Below are 16,356 nucleotides of genomic sequence, written 5' to 3'. Positions count from 1 at the left end.
TAAAGCAGAAATTGGGGCACTTTTGGAATTTTCATTTTTGGCCAAAGTCGATGGGTTCGGGTTTAGGGAATTTCTCATACACCACAAAAATGGTTGAAGTTCCTGTTTGAAAATCATGCTCTGAAATCAACTTCTGTCACCTCAGTGATACATTTTGGGATGGTAACTTAAGTTAAAAGCAAAAATTGGGGCACTTTTGGAATTTTCATTTTTGACCAAAACTGATGGGTTCGGGGCTTAGGGAGTTTCTCATACGCCACAAAAATGGTATAAGTTCCTATTTGAAAATCATGCTACAAAATCAACTTCTGTCACCTCAGTGATACATTTTGGGATGTTCACTAAAGTTTAAAGCAGAAATTGGGGCACTTTTGGAATTTTCATTTTTGACCAAAATCGATGGGTCCGGGGCTTAGGGAATTTCTCATACGCCACAAAAACGGTTGAAGTTCTTGTTTGAAAAATCATGCTCCGAAATCAACTTCTGTCACCTCAGTGATACATTTTGGGATGGTAATTAAAGTTTAAAGCAACAATTGGGGCACTTTTGGAATTTTTGCTTTTGACCAAAATTGATGGGTCCGGGGCTTAGGGAATTTCTCATATGCCACAAAAACGGTTGAATTTCCTGTTTGAAAATCATGCTCCGAAATCAACTTCTGTCACCTCAGTGATACATTTTGGGATGGTCACTAAAGTTTAATGCAGAAATTGGGGCACTTTTGGAATTTTAATTTTTGACCAAAATAGATGGGTCTGGGGCTTAGGGAATTTCTCATTTGCCACAAAAACGGTTGAAGTTCCTGTTTGAAAATCATGCTCTGAAATCAACTTCTGTCACCTCAGTTATACATTTTGGGATGGTAACTTAAGTTAAAAGCAAAAATTGGGGCACTTTTGGAATTTTCATTTTTGACCATAACTGATGGGTCCGGGGCTTAGGGAGTTTCTCATACGCCACAAAAACGGTTGAAGTTCCTGTTTGAAAATCGTGCTCCGAAATCAACTTCTGTCACCTCAGTGATACATTTTGGGATGGTAACTAAAGTTTAAAGCAGAAATTGGGGCACTTTTGGAATTTTCATTTTTGACCAAAATCGATGGCTCCGGGGCTTAGGGAATTTCTCATATGCCACAAAAACGGTTGAAGTTCTTGTTTGAAAAATCATGCTCCGAAATCAACTTCTGTCACCTCAGTGATACATTTTGGGATGGTAACTAAAGTTTAAAGCAACAATTGGGGCACTTTTGGAATTTTTGCTTTTGACCAAAATTGATGGGTCCGGGGCTTAGGGAATTTCTCATATGCCATAATAACGGTTGAATTTCCTGTTTGAAAATCATGCTCCGAAATCAACTTCTGTCACCTCAGTGATACATTTTGGGATGGTCACTAAAGTTTAATGCAGAAATTGGGACACTTTTAGAATTTTCATTTTTGGCCAAAATTGATGGGACCGACTTTAGTGAATTTCTCATATGGCACAAAAACGGTTGAAGTTCCTGTTTGAAAATCATGCTCCGAAATAAACTTCTGTCGCCTCAGTGATACATTTTGGAATGGTCACTAAAGTTTAAAGCAGATATTGGGGCACTTTTGGAATTTTCATTTTTGGCCAAAATTGATGCGTCTGAGTTTAGGGAATTTCTTATGCCACAAAGACGGTTGAAGTTCATGTTTGAAAATCATGCTCCGAAATCAACTTCTGTCACCTCAGTGATACATTTTGGAATGGTAACTAAAGTTTAAAACAGAAATTTGGGCACTTTTGGAATTTTCATTTTTGACCAAAATCGATGGGTCCGGGGCTTAGGGAGTTTCTCATATGCCACAAAAACGGTTGAAGTTCCTGTTTGAAAATCATGCTACGAAATCAACTTCTGTCACCTCAGTGATACATTTTGGGATGGTAACTAGTTTAAAGCAGAAATTGGGGCACTTTTGGAATTTTCATTTTTGGCCAAAGTCGATGGGTTCGGGTTTAGGGAATTTCTCATACACCACAAAAATGGTTGAAGTTCCTGTTTGAAAATCATGCTCTGAAATCAACTTCTGTCACCTCAGTGATACATTTTGGGATGGTAACTTAAGTTAAAAGCAAAAATTGGGGCACTTTTGGAATTTTCATTTTTGACCAAAACTGATGGGTTCGGGGCTTAGGGAGTTTCTCATACGCCACAAAAATGGTATAAGTTCCTATTTGAAAATCATGCTACAAAATCAACTTCTGTCACCTCAGTGATACATTTTGGGATGTTCACTAAAGTTTAAAGCAGAAATTGGGGCACTTTTGGAATTTTCATTTTTGACCAAAATCGATGGGTCCGGGGCTTAGGGAATTTCTCATACGCCACAAAAACGGTTGAAGTTCTTGTTTGAAAAATCATGCTCCGAAATCAACTTCTGTCACTTCAGTGATACATTTTGGGATGGTAATTAAAGTTTAAAGCAACAATTGGGGCACTTTTGGAATTTTTGCTTTTGACCAAAATTGATGGGTCCGGGGCTTAGGGAATTTCTCATATGCCACAAAAACGGTTGAATTTCCTGTTTGAAAATCATGCTCCGAAATCAACTTCTGTCACCTCAGTGATACATTTTGGGATGGTCACTAAAGTTTAATGCAGAAATTGGGGCACTTTTGGAATTTTAATTTTTGACCAAAATAGATGGGTCTGGGGCTTAGGGAATTTCTCATTTGCCACAAAAACGGTTGAAGTTCCTGTTTGAAAATCATGCTCTGAAATCAACTTCTGTCACCTCAGTTATACATTTTGGGATGGTAACTAAAGTTGAAAGCAGAAATTGAGGCACTTTTGGAATTTTCATTTTTGACCAAAATCGATGGGTCCGGGGCTTAGGAAATTTCTCATACACCACAAAAACGGTTGAAGTTCCTGTTTGAAAATCATGCTCTGAAATCAACTTCTGTCACCTCAGTGATACATTTTGGGATGGTAACTTAAATTAAAAGCAAAAATTGGGGCACTTTTTTGGAATTTTAATTTTTGACCAAAATCGATGGGTCCGGGGCTTAGGGAGTTTCTCATACGCCACAAAAATGGTTGAAGTTCCTGTTTGAAAATCATGCTACAAAATCAACTTCTGTCACCTCAGTGATACAATTTGGGATGGTAACTAAAGTTTAAAGCAGAAATTGGGGCACTTTTGGAATTTTAATTTTTGAACAAAATCGATGGGTCCGGGGCTTAGGGAATTTCTCATTTGCCACAAAAATGGTTGAAGTTTCTGTTTGAAAATCATGCTCTGAAATGAACTTCTGTCACCTCAGTGATACATTTTGGGATGGTCACTAAAGTTTAATGCAGAAATTGGGACACTTTTAGAATTTTCATTTTTGGCCAAAATCGATGGGACCGACTTTAGTGAATTTCTCATACGGCACAAAAACGGTTGAAGTTCCTGTTTGAAAATCATGCTCTAAAATCAACTTCTGTCACCTCAGTGATACATTTTGGGATGGTAACTTAAGTTAAAAGCAAAAATTGGGGCACTTTTGGAATTTTCATTTTTGACCAAAATCGATGGGTCCAGGGCTTAGGGAGTTTTTCATACGCCACAAAAATGGTTGAAGTTCCTGTTTGAAAATCATGCTACGAAATCAACTTCTGTCACCTCAGTGATACATTTTGGGATGGTAACTAAAGTTTAAAGCAACAATTGGGGCACTTTTAGAATTTTCATTTTTGGCCAAAATCGATGGGACCGACTTTAGTGAATTTCTCATACGGCACAAAAACGGTTGAAGTTCCTGTTTGAAAATCATGCTCTGAAATCAACTTCTGTCACCTCAGTTATACATTTTGGGATGGTAACTAAAGTTTAAAGCAGAAATAGGGGCACTTTTGGAATTTTAATTTTTGACCAAAATCGATGGGTCTGGGGCTTAGGGAATTTCTCATTTGCCACAAAAACGGTTGAAGTTCCTGTTTGAAAATCATGCTCCGAAATCAACTTCTATCACCTCAGTGATACATTTTGGGATGGTAACTAAAGTTTAAAGCAGAAATAGGGGCACTTTTGGAATTTTAATTTTTGGCCAAAGTTGATGGGTTCGGTTTTAGGGAATTTCTCATACACCACAAAAACGGTTGAAGTTCCTGTTTGAAAATCATGCTCCGAAATCAACTTCTGTCGTGGTGATACATTTTGGGTTGGTCACTAAAATTTAAAGCAGAAATTGGGGCACTTTTGGAATTTTCATTTTTGGCCAAAGTTGATGGGTTCGGTTTTAGGGAATTTCTCATACACCACAAAAACGGTTGAAGTTCCTGTTTGAAAATCATGCTCTGAAATCAACTTCTGTCACCTCAGTGATACATTTTGGGATGGTAACTAAAGTTTAAAGCAACAATTGGGGCACTTTTGGAATTTTTGCTTTTGACCAAAATTGATGGGTCCGGGGCTTAGGGAATTTCTCATGCCATAAAAACGGTTGAAGTTCCTGTTTGAAAATCATGCTTCGAAATCAACTTCTGTCACCTCAGTTATACATTTTGGGATGCTAACTAAAGTTTAAAGCAGAAATTTGGGCACTTTTGGAATTTTCATTTTTGACCAAAATCGATAGGTTCGGGGCTTAGGGAATTTCTCATGCCACAAAAACTGCTGAAGTTCCTGTTTGAAAATCATGCTCCGAAATCAACTTCTGTCACCTCAGTGATACATTTTGGGATGGTAACTAAAGTTTAAAGCAGAAATTGGGGCACTTTTGGAATTTTCATTTTTGACCAAAATCGATGGCTCCGGGGCTTAGGGAATTTCTCATACGCCACAAAAACGGTTGAAGTTCTTGTTTGAAAAATCATGCTCCGAAATCAACTTCTGTCACCTCAGTGATACATTTTGGGATGGTAACTAAAGTTTAAAGCAACAATTGGGGCACTTTTGGAATTTTTGCTTTTGACCAAAATTGATGGGTCCGGGGCTTAGGGAATTTCTCATATGCCATAATAACGGTTGAATTTCCTGTTTGAAAATCATGCTCCGAAATCAACTTCTGTCACCTCAGTGATACATTTTGGGATGGTCACTAAAGTTTAATGCAGAAATTGGGACACTTTTAGAATTTTCATTTATGGCCAAAATTGATGGGACCGACTTTAGTGAATTTCTCATATGGCACAAAAACGGTTGAAGTTCCTGTTTGAAAATCATGCTCCGAAATAAACTTCTGTCACCTCAGTGATACATTTTGGAATGGTCACTAAAGTTTAAAGCAGATATTGGGGCACTTTTGGAATTTTCATTTTTGGCCAAAATTGATGCGTCTGAGTTTAGGGAATTTCTTATGCCACAAAGACGGTTGAAGTACATGTTTGAAAATCATGCTCCGAAATCAACTTCTGTCACCTCAGTGATACATTTTGTAATGGTAACTAAAGTTTAAAGCAGAAATTGGGGCACTTTTGGAATTTTCATTTTTGGCCAAAGTCGATGGGTTCGGGTTTAGGGAATTTCTCATACACCACAAAAATGGTTGAAGTTCCTGTTTGAAAATCATGCTCTGAAATCAACTTCTGTCACCTCAGTGATACATTTTGGGATGGTAACTTAAGTTAAAAGCACTTTTGGAATTTTCATTTTTGACCAAAACTGATGGGTCCGGGGCTTAGAGAGTTTCTCATACGCCACAAAAACGGTTGAAGTTCCTGTTTGAAAATCATGCTACAAAATCAACTTCTGTCACCTCAGTGATACATTTTGGGATGTTCACTAAAGTTTAAAGCAGAAATTGGGGCACTTTTGGAATTTTCATTTTTGACCAAAATCGATGGGTCCGGGGCTTAGGGAATTTCTCATACGCCACAAAAACGGTTGAAGTTCTTGTTTGAAAAATCATGCTCCGAAATCAACTTCTGTCACCTCAGTGATACATTTTGGGATGTTCACTAAAGTTTAAAGCAGAAATTGGGGCACTTTTGGAATTTTAATTTTTGACCAAAATAGATGGGTCTGGGGCTTAGGGAATTTCTCATTTGCCACAAAAACGGTTGAAGTTCCTGTTTGAAAATCATGCTCTGAAATCAACTTCTGTCACCTCAGTTATACATTTTGGGATGGTAACTAAAGTTGAAAGCAGAAATTGAGGCACTTTTGGAATTTTCATTTTTGACCAAAATCGATGGGTCCGGGGCTTAGGGAATTTCTCATACACCACAAAAACGGTTGAAGTTCCTGTTTGAAAATCATGCTCTGAAATCAACTTCTGTCACCTCAGTGATACATTTTGGGATGGTAACTTAAGTTAAAAGCAAAAATTGGGGCACTTTTTTGGAATTTTCATTTTTGACCAAAATCGATGGGTCCGGGGCTTAGGGAGTTTCTCATACGGCACAAAAACGGTTGAAGTTCCTGTTTGAAAATCATGCTACAAAATCAACTTCTGTCACCTCAGTGATACAATTTGGGATGGTAACTAAAGTTTAAAGCAGAAATTGGGGCACTTTTGGAATTTTAATTTTTGAACAAAATCGATGGGTCCGGGGCTTAGGGAATTTCTCATTTGCCACAAAAATGGTTGAAGTTCCTGTTTGAAAATCATGCTCTGAAATCAACTTCTGTCACCTCAGTGATACATTTTGGGATGGTCACTAAAGTTTAATGCAGAAATTGGGACACTTTTAGAATTTTAATTTTTGGCCAAAATCTATGGGACCGACTTTAGTGAATTTCTCATACGGCACAAAAACGGTTGAAGTTCCTGTTTGAAAATCATGCTCTAAAATCAACTTCTGTCACCTCAGTTATACATTTTGGGATGGTAACTAAAGTTGAAAGCAGAAATTGAGGCACTTTTGGAATTTTCATTTTTGACCAAAATCGATGGGTCCGGGGCTTAGGGAATTTCTCATATGCCACAAAAACGGTTGAATTTCCTGTTTGAAAATCATGCTACGAAATCAACTTCTGTCACCTCAGTGATACATTTTGGGATGGTAACTAAAGTTTAAAGCAGAAATTGGGGCACTTTTGGAATTTTCATTTTTGACCAAAATCGATGGCTCCGGGGCTTAGGGAATTTCTCATACGCCACAAAAACGGTTGAAGTTCTTGTTTGAAAAATCATGCTCCGAAATCAACTTCTGTCACCTCAGTGATACATTTTGGGATGGTAACTAAAGTTTAAAGCAACAATTGGGGCACTTTTGGAATTTTTGCTTTTGACCAAAATTGATGGGTCCGGGGCTTAGGGAATTTCTCATATGCCATAATAACGGTTGAATTTCCTGTTTGAAAATCATGCTCCGAAATCAACTTCTGTCACCTCAGTGATACATTTTGGGATGGTCACTAAAGTTTAATGCAGAAATTGGGACACTTTTAGAATTTTCATTTATGGCCAAAATTGATGGGACCGACTTTAGTGAATTTCTCATATGGCACAAAAACGGTTGAAGTTCCTGTTTGAAAATCATGCTCCGAAATAAACTTCTGTCACCTCAGTGATACATTTTGGAATGGTCACTAAAGTTTAAAGCAGATATTGGGGCACTTTTGGAATTTTCATTTTTGGCCAAAATTGATGCGTCTGAGTTTAGGGAATTTCTTATGCCACAAAGACGGTTGAAGTACATGTTTGAAAATCATGCTCCGAAATCAACTTCTGTCACCTCAGTGATACATTTTGTAATGGTAACTAAAGTTTAAAGCAGAAATTGGGGCACTTTTGGAATTTTCATTTTTGGCCAAAGTCGATGGGTTCGGGTTTAGGGAATTTCTCATACACCACAAAAATGGTTGAAGTTCCTGTTTGAAAATCATGCTCTGAAATCAACTTCTGTCACCTCAGTGATACATTTTGGGATGGTAACTTAAGTTAAAAGCACTTTTGGAATTTTCATTTTTGACCAAAACTGATGGGTCCGGGGCTTAGAGAGTTTCTCATACGCCACAAAAACGGTTGAAGTTCCTGTTTGAAAATCATGCTACAAAATCAACTTCTGTCACCTCAGTGATACATTTTGGGATGTTCACTAAAGTTTAAAGCAGAAATTGGGGCACTTTTGGAATTTTCATTTTTGACCAAAATCGATGGGTCCGGGGCTTAGGGAATTTCTCATACGCCACAAAAACGGTTGAAGTTCTTGTTTGAAAAATCATGCTCCGAAATCAACTTCTGTCACCTCAGTGATACATTTTGGGATGTTCACTAAAGTTTAAAGCAGAAATTGGGGCACTTTTGGAATTTTAATTTTTGACCAAAATAGATGGGTCTGGGGCTTAGGGAATTTCTCATTTGCCACAAAAACGGTTGAAGTTCCTGTTTGAAAATCATGCTCTGAAATCAACTTCTGTCACCTCAGTTATACATTTTGGGATGGTAACTAAAGTTGAAAGCAGAAATTGAGGCACTTTTGGAATTTTCATTTTTGACCAAAATCGATGGGTCCGGGGCTTAGGGAATTTCTCATACACCACAAAAACGGTTGAAGTTCCTGTTTGAAAATCATGCTCTGAAATCAACTTCTGTCACCTCAGTGATACATTTTGGGATGGTAACTTAAGTTAAAAGCAAAAATTGGGGCACTTTTTTGGAATTTTCATTTTTGACCAAAATCGATGGGTCCGGGGCTTAGGGAGTTTCTCATACGGCACAAAAACGGTTGAAGTTCCTGTTTGAAAATCATGCTACAAAATCAACTTCTGTCACCTCAGTGATACAATTTGGGATGGTAACTAAAGTTTAAAGCAGAAATTGGGGCACTTTTGGAATTTTAATTTTTGAACAAAATCGATGGGTCCGGGGCTTAGGGAATTTCTCATTTGCCACAAAAATGGTTGAAGTTCCTGTTTGAAAATCATGCTCTGAAATCAACTTCTGTCACCTCAGTGATACATTTTGGGATGGTCACTAAAGTTTAATGCAGAAATTGGGACACTTTTAGAATTTTAATTTTTGGCCAAAATCTATGGGACCGACTTTAGTGAATTTCTCATACGGCACAAAAACGGTTGAAGTTCCTGTTTGAAAATCATGCTCTAAAATCAACTTCTGTCACCTCAGTTATACATTTTGGGATGGTAACTAAAGTTGAAAGCAGAAATTGAGGCACTTTTGGAATTTTCATTTTTGACCAAAATCGATGGGTCCGGGGCTTAGGGAATTTCTCATATGCCACAAAAACGGTTGAATTTCCTGTTTGAAAATCATGCTACGAAATCAACTTCTGTCACCTCAGTGATACATTTTGGGATGGTAACTAAAGTTTAAAGCAGAAATTGGGGCACTTTTGGAATTTTCATTTTTGGCCAAAGTCGATGGGTTTGGGTTTAGGGAATTTCTCATACACCACAAAAACGGTTGAAGTTCCTGTTTGAAAATCATGCTCTGAAATCAACTTCTGTCACCTCAGTGATACATTTTGGGATGGTGACTTAAGTTAAAAGCAAAAATTGGGGCACTTTTGGAATTTTCATTTTTGACCAAAATCGATGGGTCCGGGGCTTAGGGAGTTTCTCATACGCCACAAAAACGGTTGAAGTTTCTGTTTGAAAATCATGCTACAAAATCAACTTCTGTCACCTCAGTGATACATTTTGGGATGGTAACTAAAGTTTAAAACAGAAATTGGGGCACTTTTGGAATTTTAATTTTTGAACAAAATCGATGGGTCCGGGGCTTAGGGAATTTCTAATTTGCCACAAAAATGGTTGAAGTTCCTGTTTGAAAATCATGCTCTAAAATCAACTTCTGTCACCTCAGTGATACATTTTGGGATGTTCACTAAAGTTTAAAGCAGAAATTGGGGCACTTTTGGAATTTTCATTTTTGACCAAAATCGATGGGTCCGGGGCTTAGGGAATTTCTCATACGCCACAAAAACGGTTGAAGTTCTTGTTTGAAAAATCATGCTCCGAAATCAACTTCTGTCACCTCAGTGATACATTTTGGGATGGTAACTAAAGTTTAAAGCAACAATTGGGGCACTTTTGGAATTTTTGCTTTTGACCAAAATTGATGGGTCCGCGGCTTAGGGAACTTCTCATATGCCAAATAAATGGTTGAAGTTCCTGTTTGAAAATCATGCTCCGAAATAAACTTCTGTCACCTCAGTGATACATTTTGGAATGGTCACCAAAGTTTAAAGCAGATATTGGGGCACTTTTGGAATTTTCATTTTTGTCCAAAATTGATGCGTCCGAGTTTAGGGAATTTCTTATGCCACAAAAACGGTTGAAGTTCATGTTTGAAAATCATGCTCCGAAATCAACTTCTGTCACCTCAATGATACATTTTGGAATGGTAACTAAAGTTTAAAACAGAAATTGGGGCACTTTTGGAATTTTAATTTTTGACCAAAATAGATGGGTCTGGGGCTTAGGGAATTTCTCATTTGCCACAAAAACGGTTGAAGTTCCTGTTTGAAAATCATGCTCTGAAATCAACTTCTGTCACCTCAGTTATACATTTTGGGATGGTAACTAAAGTTGAAAGCAGAAATTGAGGCACTTTTGGAATTTTCATTTTTGACCAAAATCGATGGGTCCGGGGCTTAGGGAATTTCTCATACACCACAAAAACGGTTGAAGTTCCTGTTTGAAAATCATGCTCTGAAATCAACTTCTGTCACCTCAGTGATACATTTTGGGATGGTAACTTAAGTTAAAAGCAAAAATTGGGGCACTTTTTTGGAATTTTCATTTTTGACCAAAATCGATGGGTCCGGGGCTTAGGGAGTTTCTCATACGGCACAAAAACGGTTGAAGTTCCTGTTTGAAAATCATGCTACAAAATCAACTTCTGTCACCTCAGTGATACAATTTGGGATGGTAACTAAAGTTTAAAGCAGAAATTGGGGCACTTTTGGAATTTTAATTTTTGAACAAAATCGATGGGTCCGGGGCTTAGGGAATTTCTCATTTGCCACAAAAATGGTTGAAGTTCCTGTTTGAAAATCATGCTCTGAAATCAACTTCTGTCACCTCAGTGATACATTTTGGGATGGTCACTAAAGTTTAATGCAGAAATTGGGACACTTTTAGAATTTTAATTTTTGGCCAAAATCTATGGGACCGACTTTAGTGAATTTCTCATACGGCACAAAAACGGTTGAAGTTCCTGTTTGAAAATCATGCTCTAAAATCAACTTCTGTCACCTCAGTTATACATTTTGGGATGGTAACTAAAGTTGAAAGCAGAAATTGAGGCACTTTTGGAATTTTCATTTTTGACCAAAATCGATGGGTCCGGGGCTTAGGGAATTTCTCATATGCCACAAAAACGGTTGAATTTCCTGTTTGAAAATCATGCTACGAAATCAACTTCTGTCACCTCAGTGATACATTTTGGGATGGTAACTAAAGTTTAAAGCAGAAATTGGGGCACTTTTGGAATTTTCATTTTTGGCCAAAGTCGATGGGTTTGGGTTTAGGGAATTTCTCATACACCACAAAAACGGTTGAAGTTCCTGTTTGAAAATCATGCTCTGAAATCAACTTCTGTCACCTCAGTGATACATTTTGGGATGGTGACTTAAGTTAAAAGCAAAAATTGGGGCACTTTTGGAATTTTCATTTTTGACCAAAATCGATGGGTCCGGGGCTTAGGGAGTTTCTCATACGCCACAAAAACGGTTGAAGTTTCTGTTTGAAAATCATGCTACAAAATCAACTTCTGTCACCTCAGTGATACATTTTGGGATGGTAACTAAAGTTTAAAACAGAAATTGGGGCACTTTTGGAATTTTAATTTTTGAACAAAATCGATGGGTCCGGGGCTTAGGGAATTTCTAATTTGCCACAAAAATGGTTGAAGTTCCTGTTTGAAAATCATGCTCTAAAATCAACTTCTGTCACCTCAGTGATACATTTTGGGATGTTCACTAAAGTTTAAAGCAGAAATTGGGGCACTTTTGGAATTTTCATTTTTGACCAAAATCGATGGGTCCGGGGCTTAGGGAATTTCTCATACGCCACAAAAACGGTTGAAGTTCTTGTTTGAAAAATCATGCTCCGAAATCAACTTCTGTCACCTCAGTGATACATTTTGGGATGGTAACTAAAGTTTAAAGCAACAATTGGGGCACTTTTGGAATTTTTGCTTTTGACCAAAATTGATGGGTCCGCGGCTTAGGGAACTTCTCATATGCCAAATAAATGGTTGAAGTTCCTGTTTGAAAATCATGCTCCGAAATAAACTTCTGTCACCTCAGTGATACATTTTGGAATGGTCACCAAAGTTTAAAGCAGATATTGGGGCACTTTTGGAATTTTCATTTTTGTCCAAAATTGATGCGTCCGAGTTTAGGGAATTTCTTATGCCACAAAAACGGTTGAAGTTCATGTTTGAAAATCATGCTCCGAAATCAACTTCTGTCACCTCAATGATACATTTTGGAATGGTAACTAAAGTTTAAAACAGAAATTGGGGCACTTTTGGAATTTTCATTTTTGACCAAAATCGATGGGTCCGGGGCTTAGGGAATTTCTAAAGCCACAAAAACAGTTTAAGTTCCTGTTTGAAAATCATGCTCCAAAATCAACTTCTGTCACCTCAGTGATACATTATGGGATGGTAACTAAAGTTTAAAGCAGAAATTGGGGCACTTTTGGAATTTTTATTTTTGACCAAAATCGATGGGTCCGGGGCTTAGGGAATTTCTCATATGCCACAAAAACGGTTGAAGTTTCTGTTTAAAAATCATGCTCTGAAATCAACTTCTATCACCTCACTGATACATTTTTAGATGGTAACTAAAGTTTAAAGCAGAAATTGGGGCACTTTTGGAATTTTCATTTTTGACCAAAATTGATTGGTCCAGGGCTTAGGGAATTTCTCAGATGCCACAAAAATTGTTGAAGTTCCTGTTTGAAAATCATGCTCCGAAATCAACTTCTATCACCTCAGTGATACATTTTGGGATGGTAACTAAAGTTTAAAGCAGAAATTGGGGCACTTTTGGAATTTTAATTTTTGACCAAAATCGATGGGTCTGGGGCTTAGGGAATTTCTCATTTGCCACAAAAACGGTTGAAGTTCCTGTTTGAAAATCATGCTCCGAAATCAACTTCTATCACCTCAGTGATACATTTTGGAATGGTAACTAAAGTTTAAAACAGAAATTGGGGCACTTTTGGAATTTTCATTTTTGACAAAAATCGATGGGTCCGGGGCTTAGGGAATTTCTCATGCCACAAAAACGGTTGAAGTTTCTGTTTAAAAATCATGCTCTGAAATCAACTTCTATCACCTCACTGATACATTTTTAGATGGTAACTAAAGTTTAAAGCAGAAATTGGGGCACTTTTGGAATTTTCATTTTTGACCAAAATCGATGGGTCCGGGGCTTAGGGAATTACTCATATGCCATAAAAACGGTTGAATTTCCTGTTTAAAAATCATGCTGCGAAATAAACTTCTGTCACCTCAGTGATACATTTTGGGATGGTAACTAAAGTTTAAAGCAGAAATTTGGCCACTTTTGGAATTTTCATTTTTGACCAAAATCGATGGGTCCGGTCCGGGGCTTAGGGAAATTCTCATATGCCAAAAAAATGGTTGAAGTTCCTGTTTGAAAATCATGCTCCGAAATCAACTTCTGTCACCTCAGTGATACATTTTGGGATGGTCACTAAAGTTTAAAGCAGAAATTTGAGCACTTTTGTAGTTTTCATTTTTGTCCAAAATCGATGCATCCTGGTTTTGTGATTTTATCATATGCTACAAGAACGGTTGAAGTTCATGTTTGAAAATCATGCTCCGAAATCAACTTCTGTCACCTCAGTGATACATTTTGGGATGGTCACTAATGTTTAATGCAGAAATTGGGACACTTTTGGAATTTTCATTTTTGACCAAAATCTATGGGTTCGGGGATTAGGGAATTTCTCATGCCACAAAAACGGTTGAAGTTCCTGTTTGAAAATCATGTTCCGAAATCAAGTTCTGTCACCTCAGTGATACATTTTGGGATGGTCACTAAAGTTTAAAGCAGAAATTGGGGCACTTTTGGAATTTTAATTTTTGACCAAAATCGATGGGTCCGGGCCTTAGGGAATTTCTCATATGCCATAAAAACGGTTGAATTTCCTGTTTGAAAATCATGCTCCGAAATCAACTTCTTTCACCTCAGTGATACATTTTGGGATGGACACTAATGTTTAATGCAGAAATTGGAACACTTTTGGAATTTTCATTTTTGGCCAGAATCGATGGGTCCGGGGCTTAGGGAATTACTCTTATGCCATAAAAACGGTTGAATTTCCTGTTTGAAAATCATGCTCTGAAATCAACTTCTGTCACCTCAGTTATACATTTTGGGATGGTAACTAAAGTTGAAAGCAGAAATTGAGGCACTTTTGGAATTTTCATTTTTGACCAAAATCTATGGGTCCGGGGCTTAGGGAATTTCTCGTATGCCACAAAAACGGTTGAATTTCCTGTTTGAAAATCATGCTACGAAATCAACTTCTATCACCTCAGTGATACATTTTGGGATGGTAACTAAAGTTGAAAGCAGAAATTGAGGAACTTTTGGAATTTTCATTTTTGACCAAAATTGATTGGTCCAGGGCTTAGGGAATTTCTCATACGCCACAAAAATGGTTGAAGTTCCTGTTTGAAAATCATGCTCCGAAATCAACTTCTATCACCTCAGTGATACATTTTGGGATGGTAACTAAAGTTTAAAGCAGAAATAGGGGCACTTTTGGAATTTTTATTTTTGACCAATATCGATGGGTCTGGGGCTTAGGGAATTTCTCATTTGCCACAAAAACGGTTGAAGTTCCTGTTTGAAAATCATGCTCCGAAATCAACTTCTGTCGTGGTGATACATTTTGGGTTGGTCACTAAAATTTAAAGCAGAAATTGGGGCACTTTTGGAATTTTCATTTTTGGCCAAAGTTGATGGGTTCGGTTTTAGGGAATTTCTCATACACCACAAAAACAGTTGAAGTTCCTGTTTGAAAATCATGCTCTGAAATCAACTTCTGTCACCTCAGTGATACATTTTGGGATGGTAACTTAAGTTAAAAGCAAAAATTGGGCCACTTTTTTGGAATTTTCATTTTTGACCAAAATCGATGGGTCCGGGGCTTAGGGAGTTTCTCATACGGCACAAAAACGGTTGAAGTTCCTGTTTGAAAATCATGCTACAAAATCAACTTCTGTCACCTCAGTGATACAATTTGGGATGGTAACTAAAGTTTAAAGCAGAAATTGGGGCACTTTTGGAATTTTCATTTTTGACCAAAATCGATGGGTCCGGGGCTTAGGGAATTTCTCATTTGCCACAAAAATGGTTGAAGTTCCTGTTTGAAAATCATGCTCTGAAATCAACTTCTGTCACCTCAGTGATACATTTTGGGATGGTCACTAAAGTTTAATGCAGAAATTGGGACACTTTTAGAATTTTAATTTTTGGCCAAAATCGATGGGACCGACTTTAGTGAATTTCTCATACGGCACAAAAACGGTTGAAGTTCCTGTTTGAAAATCATGCTCTAAAATCAACTTCTGTCACCTCAGTTATACATTTTGGGATGGTAACTAAAGTTGAAAGCAGAAATTGAGGCACTTTTGGAATTTTCATTTTTGACCAAAATCGATGGGTCCGGGGCTTAGGGAATTTCTCATATGCCACAAAAACGGTTGAATTTCCTGTTTGAAAATCATGCTACGAAATCAACTTCTGTCACCTCAGTGATACATTTTGGGATGGTAACTAAAGTTTAAAGCAGAAATTGGGGCACTTTTGGAATTTTCATTTTTGGCCAAAGTTGATGGGTTTGGGTTTAGGGAATTTCTCATACACCACAAAAACGGTTGAAGTTCCTGTTTGAAAATCATGCTCTGAAATCAACTTCTGTCACCTCAGTGATACATTTTGGGATGGTGACTTAAGTTAAAAGCAAAAATTGGGGCACTTTTGGAATTTTCATTTTTGACCAAAATCGATGGGTCCGGGGCTTAGGGAGTTTCTCATACGCCACAAAAACGGTTGAAGTTTCTGTTTGAAAATCATGCTACAAAATCAACTTCTGTCACCTCAGTGATACATTTTGGGATGGTAACTAAAGTTTAAAACAGAAATTGGGGCACTTTTGGAATTTTAATTTTTGAACAAAATCGATGGGTCCGGGGCTTAGGGAATTTCTAATTTGCCACAAAAATGGTTGAAGTTCCTGTTTGAAAATCATGCTCTAAAATCAACTTCTGTCACCTCAGTGGTACATTTTGGGATGTTCACTAAAGTTTAAAGCAGAAATTGGGGCACTTTTGGAATTTTCATTTTTGACCAAAATCGATGGGTCCAGGGCTTAGGGAATTTCTCATACGCCACAAAAACGGTTGAAGTTCTTGTTTGAAAAATCATGCTCCGAAATCAACT

Source organism: Pseudophryne corroboree, chromosome 9, assembly GCF_028390025.1.
Source record: "Pseudophryne corroboree isolate aPseCor3 chromosome 9, aPseCor3.hap2, whole genome shotgun sequence".
In the NCBI taxonomy this organism is placed as follows: Eukaryota; Metazoa; Chordata; class Amphibia; order Anura; family Myobatrachidae; genus Pseudophryne; species Pseudophryne corroboree.
Note: the sequence above shows the minus strand (reverse complement) of the source record.